Raw genomic sequence first — 20,306 nt, forward strand, 5'->3', positions numbered from 1 at the left:
CTGAAATTTGGCAGCCCTCGAATGTTCATACGGCGTTCTTCCTTAGCCCGGCAGAATAGTGGTCAGTCACTTTACGCAGCTTTGCGCTATGCTTAAGTTCAGTGCAGTGGCGTGGGGTGAATTGCGATATATCGATTGTTATGCCATTTAAATCTATGGAGAAGGATCGATAAACAGGGTGTTCGCAGCGAACGCCTTAATAATCGATTCTTTACCATAGGTTTAAATGACATAACAATCGATAAATCGCAAAGCACGCCACGCCACTGCAGAGTCAACATCCGAGCTCAAAGCGGTCAACGGGTGCTAACGCAAACGTATCATTCCGATGGTCTTTGAATAAACTCTCCGCTTCGCATAAGTATTTAAAGGGACAAAAATTCAAGCAATCCCAGGGATTTTTAAAGGGACGGTTGCAAAAACCGCGAGAATTAATACATCAAAGCGAGGGCACTCCGGTCGTAGGTCCGTAAGGGAGGAAAGCAAACAGGAAGACCCGTGCATGTACCACAGTTTCCATTTGCATGATTAAGCAATTTCACGTGAGAGGCCGACCCAAGGCCCGACTTTGAGATCGTGCACTTCCTACACAGATTTCCCCGATATTGCTGTGGCGGGTCTGAAATTTTACATGCCCCCCCCCCCCCCCTCATCGAAATGTAGTTAAGCACCGATTCGATTCATCACGAGCAGGAACACCCGGGATTCTTTCGATGCAGCGCACTTTTGCAAAGAGCACGGAATGCGAATGCTCTAACAACTTTTGTGTCTCCGAGTGTGTTCTTCCTTTTGGAGATTTTCAGCGACTCGTAGTGAAAGAATTCGCCTCGAAGGAAGCGCCACCGTTTTGCTATGTTCCCGAAGAGAAAAGTTATGTTCGAATTTTTTGAATCAAATCTCCAAAATTCGACACACAAATGGACTGCATTTTGCAATTGAAACATGAATTGGGCTCTCTGGAAAACACTTATGTGCATAGGGAAACTAATGGCACGTACGTTGTTTTAAACTGGCTAGAATTTAGTCTAAATGAAATATAGTCCAAATCATCGGCGGGAACTTTATCAAGATGAGCACGGAACATTGTAAAACGGGAGTGGCATTCGTCCGCTGCTTAATACAATGCTCGATACCACTGAGCGAAAATAACAAGCTGCTGCAAGCACTATAACTGCTCCCAAGCCACTAATGTTGCCTATCGCAGATATTGAAGGCAAACTAATCAGAACGAGTGAGAAACGATTTGAGTGGAGCTGAAGTGTTTGAGAAATTGACTCAAAGATTGCTTAAAATTGCATTTTGAAGGGGATACCATTGCCTTATGAGATGTTGAAGGCAAATCGGTCTAAGCGAGTAAGGAACGATGTAAGAGAAGGATTAAACCGCTACAGCTACGAACGAACTGAGATAACATGACAGAAACGCGAGGAGCATCATTGCCCCCAAGCCGCTAATGTTGCCTATCGAGAAATTGAAGGCGAACTGATCGGAACGAGTGAGAGACAGTTTGAGTGATGCTAAAATATTACAATATTGACTAAAAAATTGCTAAAATTGTATTTCGAAGGGGATACATCTTTGAAACCTCCCGATGAGCCCCCGGATCCTCTTCTCCGTCTGAGGGGAAAGGGGTGGGGGCAAATGACTGGAAGAGCCCTTCAATCATCATCGCCTCCTATTTTCTTGAATGCCAGTCCACCCCTGCTAAAACCAACTCTTTGTTCAGATATTGTCCATTAAAACATTATTTTATAACTAAGATTCTCTGCGGTGATTCCTTTTGATGGGTGCCTGAATAAATGCCTGGTTAAAAGCCGATTTTTCAAATACCGACGAAGCCGCGGCAACCACTGAAAATTGAGTTTTAATAACGTTCTGTTTTGCTTATCACGCTAAGATCGATTACGAATTCGAAACGGTGGAACACCGAGGAAGACCTCACTTCTCGCGATTCGCTTCTTTCTCGACCGATCAACACTTTTGGACAAGCTCGAAAATCATTTGGTTACAGACGCGACAAAAAGCGTTCCGTTGCCAATTCGTCACAATAAGTGCATCAGAGTCACCCTAATTATTATTGAAATGGACGGAAAGGTATCCGCAATCTGGCAGCGGGCACGGAGTCAAAATTTACAGTCGATTCTCGGTGGCACAATAGGTTTCCGGAATCATAATTACATTAGCGGACCGGGGAGGGAAGTTGGAGGTGCAGGGTCCTGACCTGACTATTTAGGCCGCGGCCTAGGAGCTAATTGAGCCCGTGAGGCCCGACCGTGGTGGAACTAAATCGACGAAAACGGAAAAATACCAAGATGCCCGCCGTTTGAACGCCAAGACAAAAGAAACAACGCCAGGACACGAAAATCGACAACAGTAGGACTGTGGCTCTGATGCCAGATTTCCGCAGACAGTGCCTACGTAGAGAGAGCACGAATTTGTTGAAACATGGATCTCCTTGGCCTCAGCGGGCCGATTTTTGAAATTGATAGACAAAGGAGACAAAAAGGATATGGAAGGATCCTATTGGTGGAAGCGGGGGGTTGTAATAGCCAAAGGGGTAGATAATAGACTAACTAAAAGCGACTCAAGAGAGACCCTATAGTTCTCAGTCCATCATTTTCCACCTTAGTCTATAAAACCCACCCGTTTCGACGAGTAGAATCGCTCCATACCCCCTATGTCTTCTTTGTCTACCAATTTCAATAATCAGCACGCAGAAGGACACATAGGCGTACCTAGATCATTTGGTTACCCCTCAGTCCAGAGGAAGGTCCGGGGGGCCTCTCCCGGCAAAATTTTTGAAATTTTAACTCTATTTGGACGCATTTTGAGGCTTCCCCTTCCATGACGCGGATTTGTCATCGATCTCTGCTGAAAAATTACGTTTATTCTTAAACTATCAGCAAAGAATACTTTCGAATTGTTGTATGGAATAGATCCGGACAATTTTTGAAATTTTATTTCTATTGGACGCATTTTGAGGCTTCTAGGACGCAGATTTTCCATCAATTCGTGCCGAAAAATTAGGTTTATTTTTTTAGTCTACCTACCTGTGTCCAAAATGAAGTTATAATTAAAATTATGGTAAGAATACTGATAGCTACACCATAACTGTGCACGCTATAAATTAGCTAGACCGTGGATAAACTCAGCATCATTTTTTTCTGCACAGTGAACACTTTCGAGAATTTCTGAGTGATTTCCTAATACCTATGAATGAAAGGAATGTTTGCAATTTTATGATTGCGTATACATTCAGTATCCATAATAATTTATCAGCTCGATGGTGAGAATGCATTATGATAATGAAAGCAGGAGATTGAGCCGAAGTTAGATGGGTAGATTTCGATTTCGTGTTCATTTCAAAACCTCTCGTTAGTAGAGTGCAATCCCCGCATATTTGTCGATATGGCAACATTGCCCTAATGTAGTGCCACCCATCGTATCGCGGGCGATTCACGTGGCAGAGCGTCACTAATTCAATTTTACCTTACCGCTGTTACCATTTACCATTTTCCGTGTGAAAGCTCCCCTTTGTCGGCACCCCGGTCCGCTGACTGGCCATTGACAACGCAGGTTTCGATGGGCTTACACCGCCTCCTTGCCAAATCAGACACTACACCCGAACACCATCGATTGTAGAGTATCTTTTTCAACGGATACTTAACGAAAGGTGCAGGTTCAGGTGCGAATGAAGAATGGAAATTCAAAACCTGATAAGCGCCATTGGATGTTATATGGCTCATTTCATTGTGAAAGAGCTTAAAAAGATACAATATTCTCGTTAAATCCTCGAAGCTTTCAGACAATTTCGAGGTAAAATAAGAATAGCATGAAACGCAGTAATTTTAGCGAAACAACATGAGAAGAAAGGCCCATTAGTCGTGAAGCACGAGTCGGAGATTCTCCGACAGTGACTGATTATTGAAATTGATAGACAAGGCTGTAGACAAATAAGACAATAGTATAGAGCGATCCTATTGGTTGCAACTGGTGCAGTTCTTACAGGCTGAGGGTTAAACTGATGGACTAACTGTGGGGTCGCTTGTCGATTGCCGTTAGTTAGTCTATTACTTACCTCCTTTGTCCGTTGCAACCACCCGCTTCCACCAATAGGATCCCACCATATCGACGGTGAAACTACCAAACCACGTATCTCGTTTGCGGTGTTTAAAAATCTACGCTCACATTTTATTTTTTTGAAGTTGACCAAATCAATATCATTTCTTGAAATTTTCACGGAATTTTCTCCGCACAAAGAGGAAAAATCACAGAAATTTTCAAGACTGGATGTTAAGTAGTTTTTCATTTAAAATATAAAGCATGACAGGAAGTCTGCGACGTCGCAAACCGAGAAACGTGGTTTGGTAGTTTCACCGTCGATATCCTTTTTGTCTTCATTGTCTATAGCTGTGTCTATTAATTTCAATAATCGACCGGGATCCTATCTATATTCCTAATGCGTGGCGGCTTCCTTTACTCGGGGTAACCTGCACGACATGACAACGGGACAACCCCTATTCATTGATTTGTGTGGCTGATCACGGTATGTGGTCCGTGGAACCCAGGCCTCATTTCCACGGCCACACCAGCCGGCACGGGCCCACGGCTAGCCTTTGCAGTTTTGTCACTCGAGGGACCACCTGTGTTCCCGGGCTCAGACGTGTTTTCGCCTTTTTTAACCTTTTATCTCTTGTGTCGCGGCCCATTGTGGGGCTCGGGACCTCCAGCGGATTTTGAGGTCGGGAGGCGACCGCACTTTGCAACCACCGGAGAAGTCAAGGAGCCCGTCTTGGGATTACCGCGCTGGGATACTCGCATCAAAGAGCAATGGGTGCAAAGGGGTGTGTGACTTGTGCTTCCTTGTCAAGATGAAATACTACACTCTCGACCGGATTTATCCGCCCCTCGCCTCAAATCTACAATTCTGCTGTGCAACGCGATAACGCCGTAAACGCCGTTTTAATTTTTTTGGGGACAATGTATCGTAGCAAAAAAACTTGTGTACATTGGGACAATGTTATTACAGATTTCCCTCAAAAATTCTATCAAGAACTTAACCCGAAAATTTGAGGTGCTTACGTAAAACAGTTTTTATTTTACTAAGTGTTTAGTTCCAAAAAACGCGGGAAATTCTTGATGGATTTACGGCGACGGCAGAATTCTACCTTAACTTTTAGCCAGCGCGCGTATTCAGCGGACCTGCGAGCTGATTATTGAAATAATTAGCAGACAAAGCGATAGACAAAGAAGACATAGAGGGTATGGAGCGATTCTATTCGTCGAAACGGATGGGTGTCATAGACAAAGGGGGACAATGATGGACTAACATTAGGATCTCTCGTGGGTTGCCTTCAGTTAGTCTATTACTCACGTCCTTTATCCATTGCAGCCGCCCGCTTCTGTCAACAGGATCCTTCCATGTATCCTTTTTGTTTCCTTTGTCTATAGCTTCATCTATCAATTTCAATAATTGGTCGGCTGCAAATGTAAATTAATAAAGTTCTTGCATGTGTCAGAGATTTGAGATTTGGGTATCCTTTTTCTAATGTCAAATTCCGCGCAAAACACGGTCGAGACACTGGTTTTCCAAATCACCTAAGCGCCAAAATTGCAAATGCGATAAAATATGAAAAACCGTTTTATTCGCTTCGTTGACAATCTTCGAATTTGAAAAAATATATGTTCCTTTAGAGGACGACTATTTTGAAACCAGACATGATTGATTATACCAGAGAAATCCAATCCTCCTATCACCAAAATAGAGATTAGTACTTACGTGATTTGGAAAATAAACGGTTCAATTCTGTTGAAGAGAGGTGCTGAATTTTAACTTGAAGGCTTTTGGTAGATGTCTCATTGCCAGGACGCACAGTGGATCGAGTCATTCAGAGAAGTTGGACATTACCTTTTTCACTAAAACTGCAAATTTTATTGTTTAATTCGTCACATATTTTGAGGGGCGCTTCAGGAAGAAAATTCCACGAGAAAACCAATGGAACCATTTTTAAAATCTCAAAGTTCTGATTTAACTGAGTAATAAGCTTTTTGCAGTTTCCAAATCTCGTCCGACCTTTGCCATTGACTCGATTAACTGCGGGCCGGGACGCCGTGATGGACGTGGTGAAAAATAAAATCGACGAGGAAGACGACCCCTCGAACGTGATTTTCCCGGCGATTAATGAGTCGACTTCCACGGAGCCGGGGAAAGAAAGGAGTTCCGGCTCGGTAAAAGTTATGAATAGGTGCCCTGACAGCGTCCTGCAGTCCCTCCGCATCTTTTTCGGCTCCGACTTTGACGTCGAATCAAGGAAACTTCCAACTTCGGCCCGGAGAATAAACAGAAACGAAGCAGGACTGTTTGTCGACAATCATGCTTTACTGGCCGCCAACTCCCCGGAAACTAATTTCGGAAAACTGGGTTTCCACTCCGTTGCCGAGTTTTTCCGCTCGCCGTATACCCCGACTATAACAACTCGTGGTTTCCCGGTATTTTTGACGTCCATGGAATTTCCTGATACGTCTCCTTCCTTATGCGTCATCGGGTTCGCTCTGAACGTCCCGTAACTTTCGTCTACGGCGAGGAAGTCTTAAAGGGGCCCAAAACTCGTCGTCCCTCTAAAGTAAGGGCGTTTCTCGATTTCCTCGTGAGCCCCAGAAAGCATGGATTTATATGTAAAACAAGGCTCACATTGAAAAGGAAATACGATCTTACGTCAGAGGAGCGACCAACTGGATGTTTAGAAGGGCGAAAGGGGACGACGTACGGATAAAGATCACGTCTCATTGCTGCTAAGTTTCTCGGAAAAGATTGAGGCGCAGAAAGGTTTTCTCTTGATTAATCAAAAATGAGGTCGGTAAAAGCTGGAATACAGTAAAAACACAACACAAAGAAAACCACAAAAAAACACAAAGCGCAGAAAAACCCCAAAGATCACAAAATACACAAAAAACACAAAAAACGCAACAAAACACAAAAAACACAAAAAACGCAAAAAACACAAAAAACACAAAGAGCACAAAAATGCACAAAAAACACAAAAAATTTAAAAAACACAAAAAACACAAATAAGCACACAAAAATTCTACTTCCACATTTTTATGACTTTAGGTAGTTTCAATCAAATGCCGTGAAAAGAGGAAATGTAAGTGCTCCGCGAATACTGCGCGACTTGGACTATGTTTAATGTACAAACTTTGGCTCGATTTTTGAACCGTTATCGAATGATATTGATCGATATATAATATTGTTAATATAGGGAGTTATCAATCGAGGTCATTCGATAACGATTCAACAATCGACCCGCAGGGCCAAAAGTTGACCCAGACCGGAGTAATTGCTTCTATCGAATCGATTCAGCGGGCCCATTATTGAAATTGATAGACAAAGCTATAGACAAAGAAGACAAAAGAGATATGGAAGGATCCTATTAGTGGAAGCGGGTGATTGCAATGGACAAAGAGGTTGAAAGATATTTGCAAGACTTTAAAAAAAAATAATTAAAAAAAAAAAAAAAAAAAAAAAAAAAAAAAAAATTGAACAGCCCAAAAACTATGAATTTTTACACTTTACTCATCAAACATTTAAGGAAAAAAACTAAAGGGCAAGAGAGGAAAAGAAAAAGAAATAGAAAAACACCTCGGAAGGACCTTTTACAAGTTTCGGGGCATTACCACAAGTCTAAGAACTTCTTTCTTATGGTTGAGAGGGAATAGAAAAAAAAAAACAGTGGAAGATGTTTCATGTAACCAAATTATGTCTGTCCACGGAAATAATTAAACACCTCCGAGCAATGCTGTCTTTTTGGCTTACTTTTTGAGCATGTAGGGTTTTTTCACCCATTTAAGGTATCATCATACGAGAAAGAGAGTGAATCTTGGCTTGGATTTACGGCACAGGAACACGGACACATTTTTACTAAAAGCAGAGAACTTATGGCTTTTGAGTTGAAAATTTCCCAATCCATTGTCATAAATAAAACCCTCTTTTCCAGCATTCCTACAACTACGGCGAATTTAACCCTAACGCTGAACTTATGCGGGGGTTGTGACATCTGACAGGGGTGCGGGGGTGAGGGAGAGAGCGTTGCGCCCCGAAAACTTGGTGGCATACGATCGCGGATACAGCTTCCGGGTCGGAATGACCGGATGAGGGAAGATAAATGACCGACGACAAGACAACTTGGAGCACTGATTTGAAAACTTTGATGCATTTCCCAACCACCGCGGCAGCTTGGGCTACTTTCTTATCCTTCTCGTAGATCAAGTTCCATTTACCCCGGTGAAATTTTTTTTCAGAGGAAAATTTGGTGAGCTGCCAGGACTGCGTGGATTTTCGAGGAGAAAAACGTTTGCAGTTCACGCTGAAACAGATGAATCTCCTCAGCTGCATCAAGATAGTACAGAGAGGGTAATAATGCACTTGAGAAATAAAATTGCCTATATGTCCAATTTTTTTGGACTAATCTCACTCTATAATATAAAATCATAAGACTAACGCGTATAGCGCATAGCGCTACGCGTTAGTCCGGGAGTTGGGCTCCAAAGCTGATGGTTACAAGGCGTACCCTTTAACTTGCAATGATGATCGGTGTAATGACAGCCATTGCGGGAATGCTACCTTGCCATGATACACTTTTAACAAGGAATTTGGCACATATCATCAGAATAATTCTAATTGCAGCCACTTATTCATTTCGTCATCCAAGTCTAAGTACGGTAAAATTTGCCCTCTTATTTCACCAGAAAGAAAAGTAAGTATAGTAATTGAGTAAGTAGCGGTGCAAGATATAAGTGCAGGCCACCTGGAACCGGTAGAGTAAGAGGGTTTAAACTTTGGAGCAATTCTGTAAGCAATATTGACTCAAAGCTTCATAAGTTGCTTCGACAAATTATCCCAACCTGGTAACAACGAGCGCAGAACACTGGTTGAAATATTTTAGTTCACTATTTCTATGTTTAACAGTTTAAATTTAAAGTAAATAAAGTTGATTACAACGTTACAAGCATTTATTACTGATCCAGACCCACTCACATTGCCTGGTCACAATCTTTGGGGCGAACTGGTGCGAATAGATTCAGAACAGAGCAATGTGAGTTATAATGATTTCAACCGGTATGAAACAAGCGGATGTGACCAAACTGCTGTAAGCAACTATTACCGCTTCAATGCCGCTCACATTGCCTACCTAGATATTGAAGGCGGACTGGTCACAATGGGTGCGTAACAATGTGGGTAGACTGATACTGAGTGTAAGCCATCAGTTGGACTTCATTTTTTAATTAGAAACTACAATTTCTAGCTCATCCGTAAAAACATCTATGTGCATGGGGAAACTAATAGTACATACGTTGTTTGTAAACTGAGCCAGGTCGTTGGTCCTTAATTCAAAATGTAGTTTAGTTAGACCTCGAACGAATAAACGTAATCCAACCACTGAACATACCTAAAATTGCCTATTCACTTACTTTCATACTTGGGATATTCCAATTTACGCGGAAAAAATTGCCTCTGATAGAGTGCTCAGTCGCTGAACAAAAGTAAAATCGAACCTCGCAGTTTTTTTTTTCTTTTTTTCTTTTCACAAGTTGCGGTTTTAGCCATACTTAATGCTTTGAAGCCAACGACATACTTGCCCTATTGGCATACAACACCCCCAAAGTGTATCTTTACCAATTTACACCACCTTGACGAGTTAATACTTAATTACTCGGTAACCGTCAGGTGATGATTCTCTGTAGCGGGACTATACGTTTTTTATTAACTTTTAATTATATACATTTATATTTTCTATACTTCATCCATGAACCGTTGAGTGATGTTTATGAATAAAAAAAATACGGATCCTACACAAGGAGCATAATTTTAATATCACAGGACAGGTGTTAGAATTACTTAACCGTGGACCTATTTATTCAGGGGGCAAAAAATGTTAACATGCACGTCTTTGCAACCCTCGGAGCACGGGGCTCTTTTTTCCCCTGTAGTTGGCGGGGGAGAAAACGCCTTCTACTCTAAATCCCGCCTGTCCGTCGACATTAGGAAACAAATCATTCATCCTAATAATAACACACTGATAAATGCTTCGCACTTGAATTGTTGACTCAAAACTTCGTTCGTCTAGTCTGGGAGCAAAAAAAAACGGGAGTCAAAGAGCCCCAGGATGTTTGAAAAATATTAAAGGAAAGCAAATAACAACCTGGAGAAAAAGATATACTGTTACTTTGTGTAACCCTTTGAAATAATGAGGAAGAAAAAAAAGTCAAATGAGCCTCTCACCTTCAGTGAACCAACAATGGCGGGAAAAATAGTGACTTGCTTTTCATTTTTTTCTGGGTCAGTGAGGAAACAGGTAGACTGTTCAAAGGCTTTGTGTACCCTCTCATCTGCAAGGCATTGTCCTGGACGTACAAACATAGCTTCGGAGACTCAGATTCGATTCCTGCCTTGTTAAGAGCCTGAGAGTATTGTGTTCCACAGAGTTAGGTAAGACTCACACCTACTGGTTCTTTCTAACTTCGATGATATGCCGAGCCTTAAGAAGGAAATTATGCTCAATAACATCTAAAAATGCCAAATTACATATAGGATATTGAAAGAAACAACCACATTTTACGAAGGAGGAAACTGGATCATAGTTGTCTAAAACTGACCAGGGCCGAATTTACCAACTTACCGCCCGTGGGCCGCCTGTATTTTCCGCCCCCCTCTCATTTGTTTTGAAATATCAATAGATCGTATTCGATGTATCATTTGGTTCAAAACAATAGAATAGAACTTCAAACAAACATTTTAGGATTTAATTTAGAAAAGCTAAAAATGAGAAAATGCCTGACAATATCACTTTTCATTGCCATTTGGTACTCGACAGAATAAAAATTCGATCAGATAAGACCCGTTACCTCAGATTTCTAAATTGACTTTTGAGGCTGTGCTTACATGTTGAGCCTATCGATATCAATGTACTCTCACCTGAGTGATTTGTTGGATACGATCTATAAAATCCATCAAGTGAACGTGCCGGTGGGGGAAGGGTGTATGAGACGCGTTTACTCATGTTGGGCACATTTTTTGTGAAAGCCCTGTCAACACTAACAAGAGTTCAGTTCCGTAAACCCATCCCTGTTTGGACAAGGCCTTCCACTCATAAAAAACGAACGAAAAAATTATGAAAGAGCAAACATAAATGTGGTTAAAAATGTTAACTTCCGCCGCCGCGCCGACCGCACTGTATTGGCGCAATGCGTGAAGTATTCATGCAGTCTTGTAGGCGCTATGCGTTTCACGCCGACCGCCACTGACCACACGGTCAGTGATGAAGATGTGTGTCACGGCCCTGCCTCAAACAAATCCACCACAATAGACATAGATAGAGTACCTGTATAGGGAGAGTACCGACAGATCGGTTCATGGAGGGCTTAGGGCCCAAAAGTGCAGCCACCCTTCTAACCAACTTCTAACGCACAAAATTTCACTGGCAGTCTGCAGATTCCAATTCTAACCAAGATGGCCAAGAATGTACAAAAATGAGCGTTCTTCCGCAAAATTGAGTAAATCTATGCAAAAACTGAGTCAAACACGTGCTTAATAAAGGACGGTTCGTAACAATATAGTATCAGTAAATCGCGCTGGATAATTGAAATTCAAACGTTGGCTGCCCTTTTGGGCCCTAACTTTATTCGCGGAGGCATCGGTGAAGGCCTGATGGACTTTCGGAGTTTCAGATCTGTCGGTACTCTCCCTATACAGGTACTCTAGACATAGACTTTGAGAGGCCTAAAATTTAAGTTGATCGATTCAATTTTGAAGTGTTTTTGTGCATTGAAATGGACAACCTCAAACCGTCACTGCAATGCAGCACGTAACATTCATTTCATTTCTACTGAAATTATCGTACAACGATGTGTGTCACGGCCCTGCCCCAAACAAATCCATCAGTATAGACTTACGCCCACGTTCGTAATGCGTAAGGATAGGACTACTCTCAGCCTCAGCACACGTCACAAGCGCAGCTTTCAATCTAAGAGGGTGAACGGAATTGAAACAGCGCCGTCAGATTTTGCTTAAAATTTAATTTCACATCCTATGTAAAACTTGGGAAGAAACGTTTATAAACGTGTGAAGCGTAAGCCTGCATTGGTAAAATCGAAACTAATTTATAGCTGAACTCGGAGACAACGTTTTTACTCACAATTTTTTTTTTAAAAATTTCGCATCAAACTTTATTTTTAGCAGGATAGTAAATCAACAATGTGGCTTAGCATCTTCATAAGGAAATGCAAGATGGTAAATACAAATTTTAACAAATTTATAAATCCATTTTGTTTGCTTGTTTTCCTGCGTATATGTAATGATAAGAATATGTACAAATACATATTTAACAAAAAAAAGTAAAATAAAAAAAAGGAAAGGGAAAAATTGGAGGAGGAAAATGAGAAAGGAAAATTCTACCGCATTGCATTATATTGCTAGCTATTTTAAACGCAATTTGGCTTGCTGACTTAAGAGAACATTTGTATCGTCATCCAATTTTTTATCTCTCATTCTAATAAGTGATATGAACAATAATTACTGACTAAACACTTGCCGCACGCAGAAAAAAACTTCGTGCATGGGACCCGAAGTTGAGGTCATATGGGTCGCTCTGAAGTTTTCTGATCACGCATCCGAAAACTTGAGGTCGCGAGCTGCCGAAAGTTCGGGTCAGACATCTGAAGCACTTCGGCATGTACCGGAGCACTTCAGATGTGCCACCCAAACCCTTCGGTATGTATCAAAGTACTTCATACGTCTGACCCGAACTTCGGCGGCTGGACCTCAAGTTTTCAGATACGTGATCCGAAAACTTCAGAGATCCATATGACCTTAACTTCGGGTCCCACGCACGAAGTTTTTTTTTCTCCGTGCGTCAACTCACTTTTAATATATTTCCAAAGTATTTTCAGTTACTAACTTGTTCTAGAACTTTTAAGAATTAAAAGCAAGATAAAAAGGCCGTTCGGCATCGCTGGTAGCACCTCTCAGTACAGCTAATTGAATCACAAAATGACGGTGCGGGATGCAGCTTCTGATTGACCCGCTCCCTGTTGCCAAACCGCCACTCTTCCTCCGCAGTTCCCCAAAGTAAAACAACTCAAAACGTGCTCAACTCGGCATCGTTGGTCAAGTTTGGTGGTTGCCGCCTCGCAACACCACCGTAAAATTTCAGTCTGGCGATTGTTGAACCGTTATCGAATGATCCGGATCGATAAATCCCTATCTTAACAATGTTTTTTATCGATCAAGGTCATTCGATATCCATTCAACAATCGAGCCGCAGCTCCACGTTGAAATTTCGAGCCGTTCGGCAGCCGCGGGTTCGGTGGAACGTCCTATCGCCGACAGAGGGCGGTACTGGCGAGCACTTAAAATATTTATGTACTGGAAAAAAGCCGCTCTGGCCATGGTCGATGCGGTGATACGTGAAAATGGATCCGCTGACAAGGGGCGGGCGCAACGAGGAACGGGACTCTGGCGGCCGGATCTTAAAAGCCTCCGTGCGCCCGTGACTTGGGGCCTCTGTCGGTGCATCGGTAATTATAACTTTAAGACGCTCGCTCATATGCTACTACTAAATGCCTTGAAAACCCCTCACCGGTTGGCGGCAAACAGGGAAAACAACAGAAAAAGGAGGAACATGGCTTTTTTAAAACAGATCCAATCTGTTCAGCCAAAGTATCGGGATATTCAATAGACTGATTTAGTGGCTACGTGATGGTTCAAATGGACGTATTTCTGCCAAACGGAACTATGTGCATTAAGACATGAGCCCTGTTATGCATGTATTCTTATGAGTCTCAGGGCTCATGTCTTAATGCACATAGTTCCGTTTGGCATGAAATACGTCCAATTGTAAACAAACACATAACCCGTCTCTAATTCGCGCCCCTCGCGCTACCATAGGATCAACTGCTATGCTCAAAAAAAAACTCCCTAAGTTAAGGTCGCACAATGAGAGAGATATCCCAAGCTACTTAGAGAGTCCACTTCTGATAGCAAGTAACGGGCCTGACACGCAGAAGTCGGTTGGAGTATAGGATTATGCTCGCTGCAACCAAGAAACCGATAATAGGTCAAATTTGATTGTGCAAATGAAGTAAAAAAGCGTAAGATTTTTCGGTGTAAAGTCATCGCACGCTATTATGCTGTTTATTACGCATCTAGTTCCGAAAAATAATTCCACTGCACCTATACAATTTTATGTACCTTCGCCAACGGATAGGTAATTCCTACGAGTTCCTGGCCTCTCCTCTCCTTTGCCATGCTCAGGAAAAACGTCATACAAGCATTCAAATGATGCCAAATTTCCTCCCAGAAAATATTTCTTCTGGAAGAAACTTGTGAATATTTTCCTCGGAATTTTCAGACTTTTTAGATCAATTCACGTGTAAAATTCTCTGAAAAAATCCGAAGAAAAATGTTCACGAATTTTCCAGAAAATGCGCGGCTCGTCGAAGGAAATTTGGCAACGTCCGAAGGCTCATGCGGCGTTTTTCCTTTAGCACGGCAGTTCCCGGCGTGCAAGTTGCAAACGAGCTTGAGTGCGTGTGAACGTCGTTGAGAATCGACGGGGAACGTGGAAAAATTGAGAGAGGAGAGCATCACGACGATCGGGGTTCAAGGTTGGAGGGGGTGCGACGGGTGGGGGGAGGGGGGTTGGATCGGGGGTCAACATTGGGGGAGTAGTAATTGGCGGCCACTGTAAATTAGCCGATAACTCGGTGGGAGCACCGCGAGTCGTACGTGGCCGCCCGTAATTGATTTCTGTAACCCAAGACCGGGCGATCGGCCGATTCGATACATCGATAGCCGTGCATTGGGTCCCGTGGGTTGTATCGAAATTCGATGGGTCGAGGGCGCGGGGAGGTAAACCAGATTGGCCGATGTTAATAGCCGCACGGACCGATTCATTATCTATTAAAACTTGTGTTTACAATTATTGAGCCGCGCTGGAGTGGCGGTGGCGGTTTTATGGTCCCTCGGCCGGGTCGGACGCCACAGCGGCGGCGTTTATAGCCGCGCGACCCTTCCGATAAATTGAACGCGATTATGAATTAAATTTCCGCGGCCATTCGCATACACGCGGGCCCCGCGCGGCCCCTGGACATGGCCCAATGGCTCGTCTCCACTTTCCGCGCCGAGCGAATAATTAGAGTGTGGAGGATCCAAAGGGCACAAGGGCAATTTTTAAGGGGAAAAATACACTGAAAAAAAAATTCTCGGCGTTTTTACCAAGGTCCGTTAGTACTTTTACCATCTCACTTTTTTTACCAATTATTGGTAACTTTACCAAGACAGACTGGTAAGCTCACCTAAAACCGGTATTTTTACGGTTTTTTTTTTCAGGTAAGAATACCACTTTTATTGGTTATCAATTCCCGGTAACTTTGCCATTTTATCTCGGTAATTCTACCACAGTCGATAAAAAATATTGGCGTTTTTACCAAGGTCCAGTAAAAATACCGAGAAAGTTCAATGATTTTACCGAGCTTTCTCGGTAAAATTATACCAATTCCATAAATGGTAATTTTACCAAGAAAAAACTGGGATCAAATAGAGCCCTGAATTCTTGGTAATTTTTTACCCTTTTCTCAGTAAATAAACCGAGATTTTTTTTTTCAGTTTATTATTTATTTTATTTATTTATTTTAAAGTTGGGACATAAACTCCTTTTAAGGGATCGTACAAGTCGTACAAATGAATCAGATACAGATCGTGCAGATGGTTTAAATTAGGCAATGTAAGAACAAAATAAGAAAATGATAGAGCAAAATAAGAAAATGACTAAGAGCAAAATAAGAAAATGACTAAGAGCAAAATGAGAAAATGACTAAAAAGCGATGGGTAAAGGCTAAAGATTTGAGAGGTCGTCAACATGGTAGAATGCACTCTCCAAGACAAAAGCCCTAAGTTTGAGAAAGAAGACGTTTATTTCACCCCTCTTAAAAGTTTTTCTCATCTGAGAGGGAAGGGCATTAAGTTGTTGAATTGATGCTAGTCTTATACTGTTTTTGAAATAGAGTAGTTAAACTTTTCTGGAGCTATGAAATTATGCCTGGTGTCGATGTCGCTGTTGATTATTAACACGACATGGTCATTTTCAAGCCGCATCCACATGGATGATAAAGAAATTGGGAAACATAATTTTCGGGGTCTAGAGAGGGAATTTACCCTCCAAAATTTTGAACATTTCCAGACCGTTTACTAAAATTTTTTAAAAAAATGATAAATTCATTCGAACGTCTTCATTCATCATTTATGATTTGATTCCTTCTGCTCGAACTGTCTACTCTCAAGAAAAAAATAATAAGAAAAAAAACAAATACTGTGACTAAATCAATGAATGGAGAATTTGTGAATTTCATCTTTCAAATGATACCGCTGGGAAAACTGAGTACGAGGATATCCTTGGTTTCTAAATTGAACAATTGTTGGAGTATATATGACAGAATAAACTAATCTGCTAAAATACATGTGTTTAAATGGGAAATGTTGCCAGATGACGTCACTGAGCGACACATTTTCTCACTTCTAAATCAATTTTTCTCCGATTTCCCATGTCACAAAAAAATTATGAAAAATACTGCGCAATTAAACTTTCCAAAATAATATTTTATGTACGATTTTTTCTCTCCTTTCACTTGTTAAATTAGGAAGTGAACCTAGAGTCAATGATGCTTATTGATTGAGAAGTTTTTCTGCCGCTGGGTTTATTTAAAAAGACGCTGAATAATTTTCCGCTACAGGAGAGAGGCATGGAGACGAGAGAAGTTTAGGAACTCTAATTGAGAATCCGCTACTAGAATATGAAATCTTAAAATATGCGATCACAACTTGCGGACCAATGATGACGGTGGACTGTGGAATATAATTCCAAGTCAAAACCTCCCCCCTCTCTCCTTTTTCATTAAAACAAGGTCTACGCTTCAATCTAAAACTTGATAAATGAGAAGGCCTGATAGGTGGTCTGAAAACGGGTAACTAGCAGGTTTGACCGTATGATAATTCGCGAAATCGATGGAAATTGCACGCGAGATCAAAACAAATTGACGGTGAATTCAATTAGATTGCGCTTTCTGCTCACCAGTTACGAGGAAGATACGATGATTGAAGAGAGAAACGAATGAGACCACTACAGTGTTGGCTAAATTTTCAAGATTCCCTCAATTTTTTACATAAAGTGGTACACATGCAGAACCAGTCTGAACATTTTATTTGGCAACAATACCACGCCAAGACTTCATTAATGTTTGGCTTGTTATATTACTTAAGCACTGAGGATGTTCCTCCTCTCATGTCAATAGGATGGAGCCTTCTAAAAGGGCTATTCCATCAAGAGGAATTAAATCAAATCTGTGTAAGAATTTTCAAATACGAAATGGCTGAGGTCGCAATATAGAGGGATGTACAGGATAAACTGTGAATATATTGCGTTTTGTTGTACTTATGAACTGAAGATCGGCGTTATTGGATCACAGAAATCTGGAAGAGATGGGCAAAAGTGTGTGATTATACGTACTACCACCTATTCATTGTCATTAAGATCATCATTATTTTTATTTAAAAATATATATTTTTTTTTCAGGAGATAGACGCAAAGATCCTAGTCCAAGGGCCTGGAAATCATTATTTTAAGGTAGATTCCGAAGAAATACCTGTACCTATTGCAGAAGGTACGGCCTCGTAATTTTCGGGAATCGCTCAAAGAGCAGCCATCCTGAAGCCCTGAGTTGAAAAAATTTAGCTTAGGAAATATGTTACTCTGTCTTCCTTAAAAAAAAAAAAAAAGACGACATGGAAACAAATTTGGCAATGCAAAATGCAGTTAGGTTGATTCAGGATAAATTTATCGAAATGATGCGGCAAAGCATTAAGCGGGTCAACATGGCCGACCCTGATTTACATTTGAATGCCACCCGATTTCGATGGCGAGCGAAGCCACTAACTGTCCTGCCAGGCGCGGTCCTCAGAGACACTTGCTTTTATGATTTTTAAGCAAATATCGAACAGACAGTAGCTCGCCACTTGACGGACACCAAGGCGGAAAAGGAAAGCTGAAGTGACATGTAACATTTCTTTGAATATTATAAGTAAATACGAAGCTGTGGTTCTTGACTTTCTTTTTCACAGAGCTCACTGCCCCTGCTGCGTGTGTTCAAGTACACTCCAATGCCCCAAAGTAAACACTTCCTGGCTACAGTTGCTGCACGTAAGTACTCGAAAGTGTTTATCTTTCACACCACCAGAGGGCGGATGGAACGCTAGTCGACGCTTGGGCTCCTCGTTGTGATTAGTAATCCTGATTTACTGTTGTCAAATTGAGTCATAAAAATCGATCATAAGACGTCATTAAACATAAAAATTTCCCGGAGAACATGCTGAGCACGTCAAAAAGTTCTAAAATTATGCGGCACTCGCGAAAAATCAATATTTTATGGTGAATTAAAACTTTCCGCTTGCAGGGTGTCTACAAGTCCGGAAATAGTTCTGATTTCTTAAGAGCGGTCCGGAAGTACTGAAAAAGTGCGGAAATTCCGCGAGAAGGTCCGGAATTTTGTTCATTCTTTTTGTAATTTTTGTCGCAATGTGAGCGAGAAATTCAAATTTTTGAAATTGTTTTAATTTCGTCAAAATGGGGGTACTGAAGAAGTGCTGATTTTTTCTGTTGAGGAAGTACTGAATTTCTTAGGAATGTACTGCAAAAGTACTGATTTTTGGCCAGCCTGTTTTAGTAGACACCCTGCGCTTGTCAAAGTAACATAAATACCCTAGGCCAAATCAGCCACCCGGAGAAAGAAGTTTGATAATTTTTAACTATACTCTCCTGACTGATTCTAATGCCAGCTAGAGGTGCAGATGTGGTTGCATCAGCCAGAGGCATGGTTGACTTAACCACATTTCTGGTTGACTTAACCGTGCCTCAGACTCGTATCAAAATCAGTGAGGGATGCACTTGAAATATTTTCTCATATTTGTACCTTCCCTCTCCGTTCTGCGATTTTCTATACTGATATGCGGTATTCATTAAACTTATTATTCACATCACAGTTAAACATTGCATTTCTTTGGATTTATATTCCTCATGGGGCATTATCAGAAATTTCCGCGTAAACCTTACGTGCATGATGAAGGCCAGTAATAGCCGAAGCAGGCATGTTGTCAAACTTCTTCAGGCAGTCAGTCAAATTTTCACATCTCAGACTGAAATGTTGAATCTCCCGCTAATTTCTTAAGAGATAAGACATTCAATGATAATAATCTAAAGGGTGCATTCCTTGACCGCCTTGCGGTCTAACTCCTGAAGCGCCTCGCGACTCAGGCGTTATGCGTCACTCTAATGATTTTGTAATATCATAGAGTATGATAAAATGCTTATAAATACATTATATTTTCGTATTATCTCAGATCATTTTCCGCCCAATTACTAAATAAATTAGTGCTACGATGAACATTCGCCTCATCATTTCATTTTAGTTAAGAAATTCTGGAATATTGATAATTTTGACCAATGAAATCAATGAAGAACATATTAGTTACTAAATTTAAAGGAGCAATTATGGTTCAACCAATGTTTAAGTATGGAAATATGCAGCTTTCTTGCATATCAAACAAATACGAAGCTTCAGAAATCCGTAAAATTGGACAATCTTTCCCGACATTTGAAATTTTCAGTATCGTCCATCTGTTGTTGGACGATACCACCTCTTTTCTTTACAAGAAAACATATCTCGGAAAATTGTGTATATATCAGTCGCTTTTATAGCACTCTTTGGCGCTTTACGACGCCTAATCGCCACAGAGCTCAGTCTTCCCACAGGTCATCAGGGAGTTATCTCGGAAAATTAACAATGACAAATTAAAACATTAAACACGTGTAGCCACTGAACAATTTATCGATCATCCCACAGCGAGGAGGATTAGAGTTACGCTCTCCATAGATGCTGGACATAAAGAAAAAACAATTAGGATCACTGACAGGGCAGACGAGATGTAGGATGCTCTGTCTGTCATTAGTCGCATAACACGTCCGTCTCGTAACTGCGTTTCTCTCCGAACAAGTGACATCACGTCCGTCGGGCGGCCTTAATTATATTTTCAGGATTACAGCTCGAAAATAATTGTTATCTCCAGCCAGAGGCGCCCCGAGTCTGGGATCGACCGATGACACAATTACTTGACCCTATCTTTTGAGAAGAATGGAGGATCGAAAATAAAGCGGTGGACACTGTGACTGGATCCAGGTTATGGCGTAAGAAAAAGGACAACT

This window comes from Bemisia tabaci, chromosome 2 (assembly GCF_918797505.1).
Source record: "Bemisia tabaci chromosome 2, PGI_BMITA_v3".
Classification (NCBI taxonomy): Eukaryota; Metazoa; Arthropoda; class Insecta; order Hemiptera; family Aleyrodidae; genus Bemisia; species Bemisia tabaci.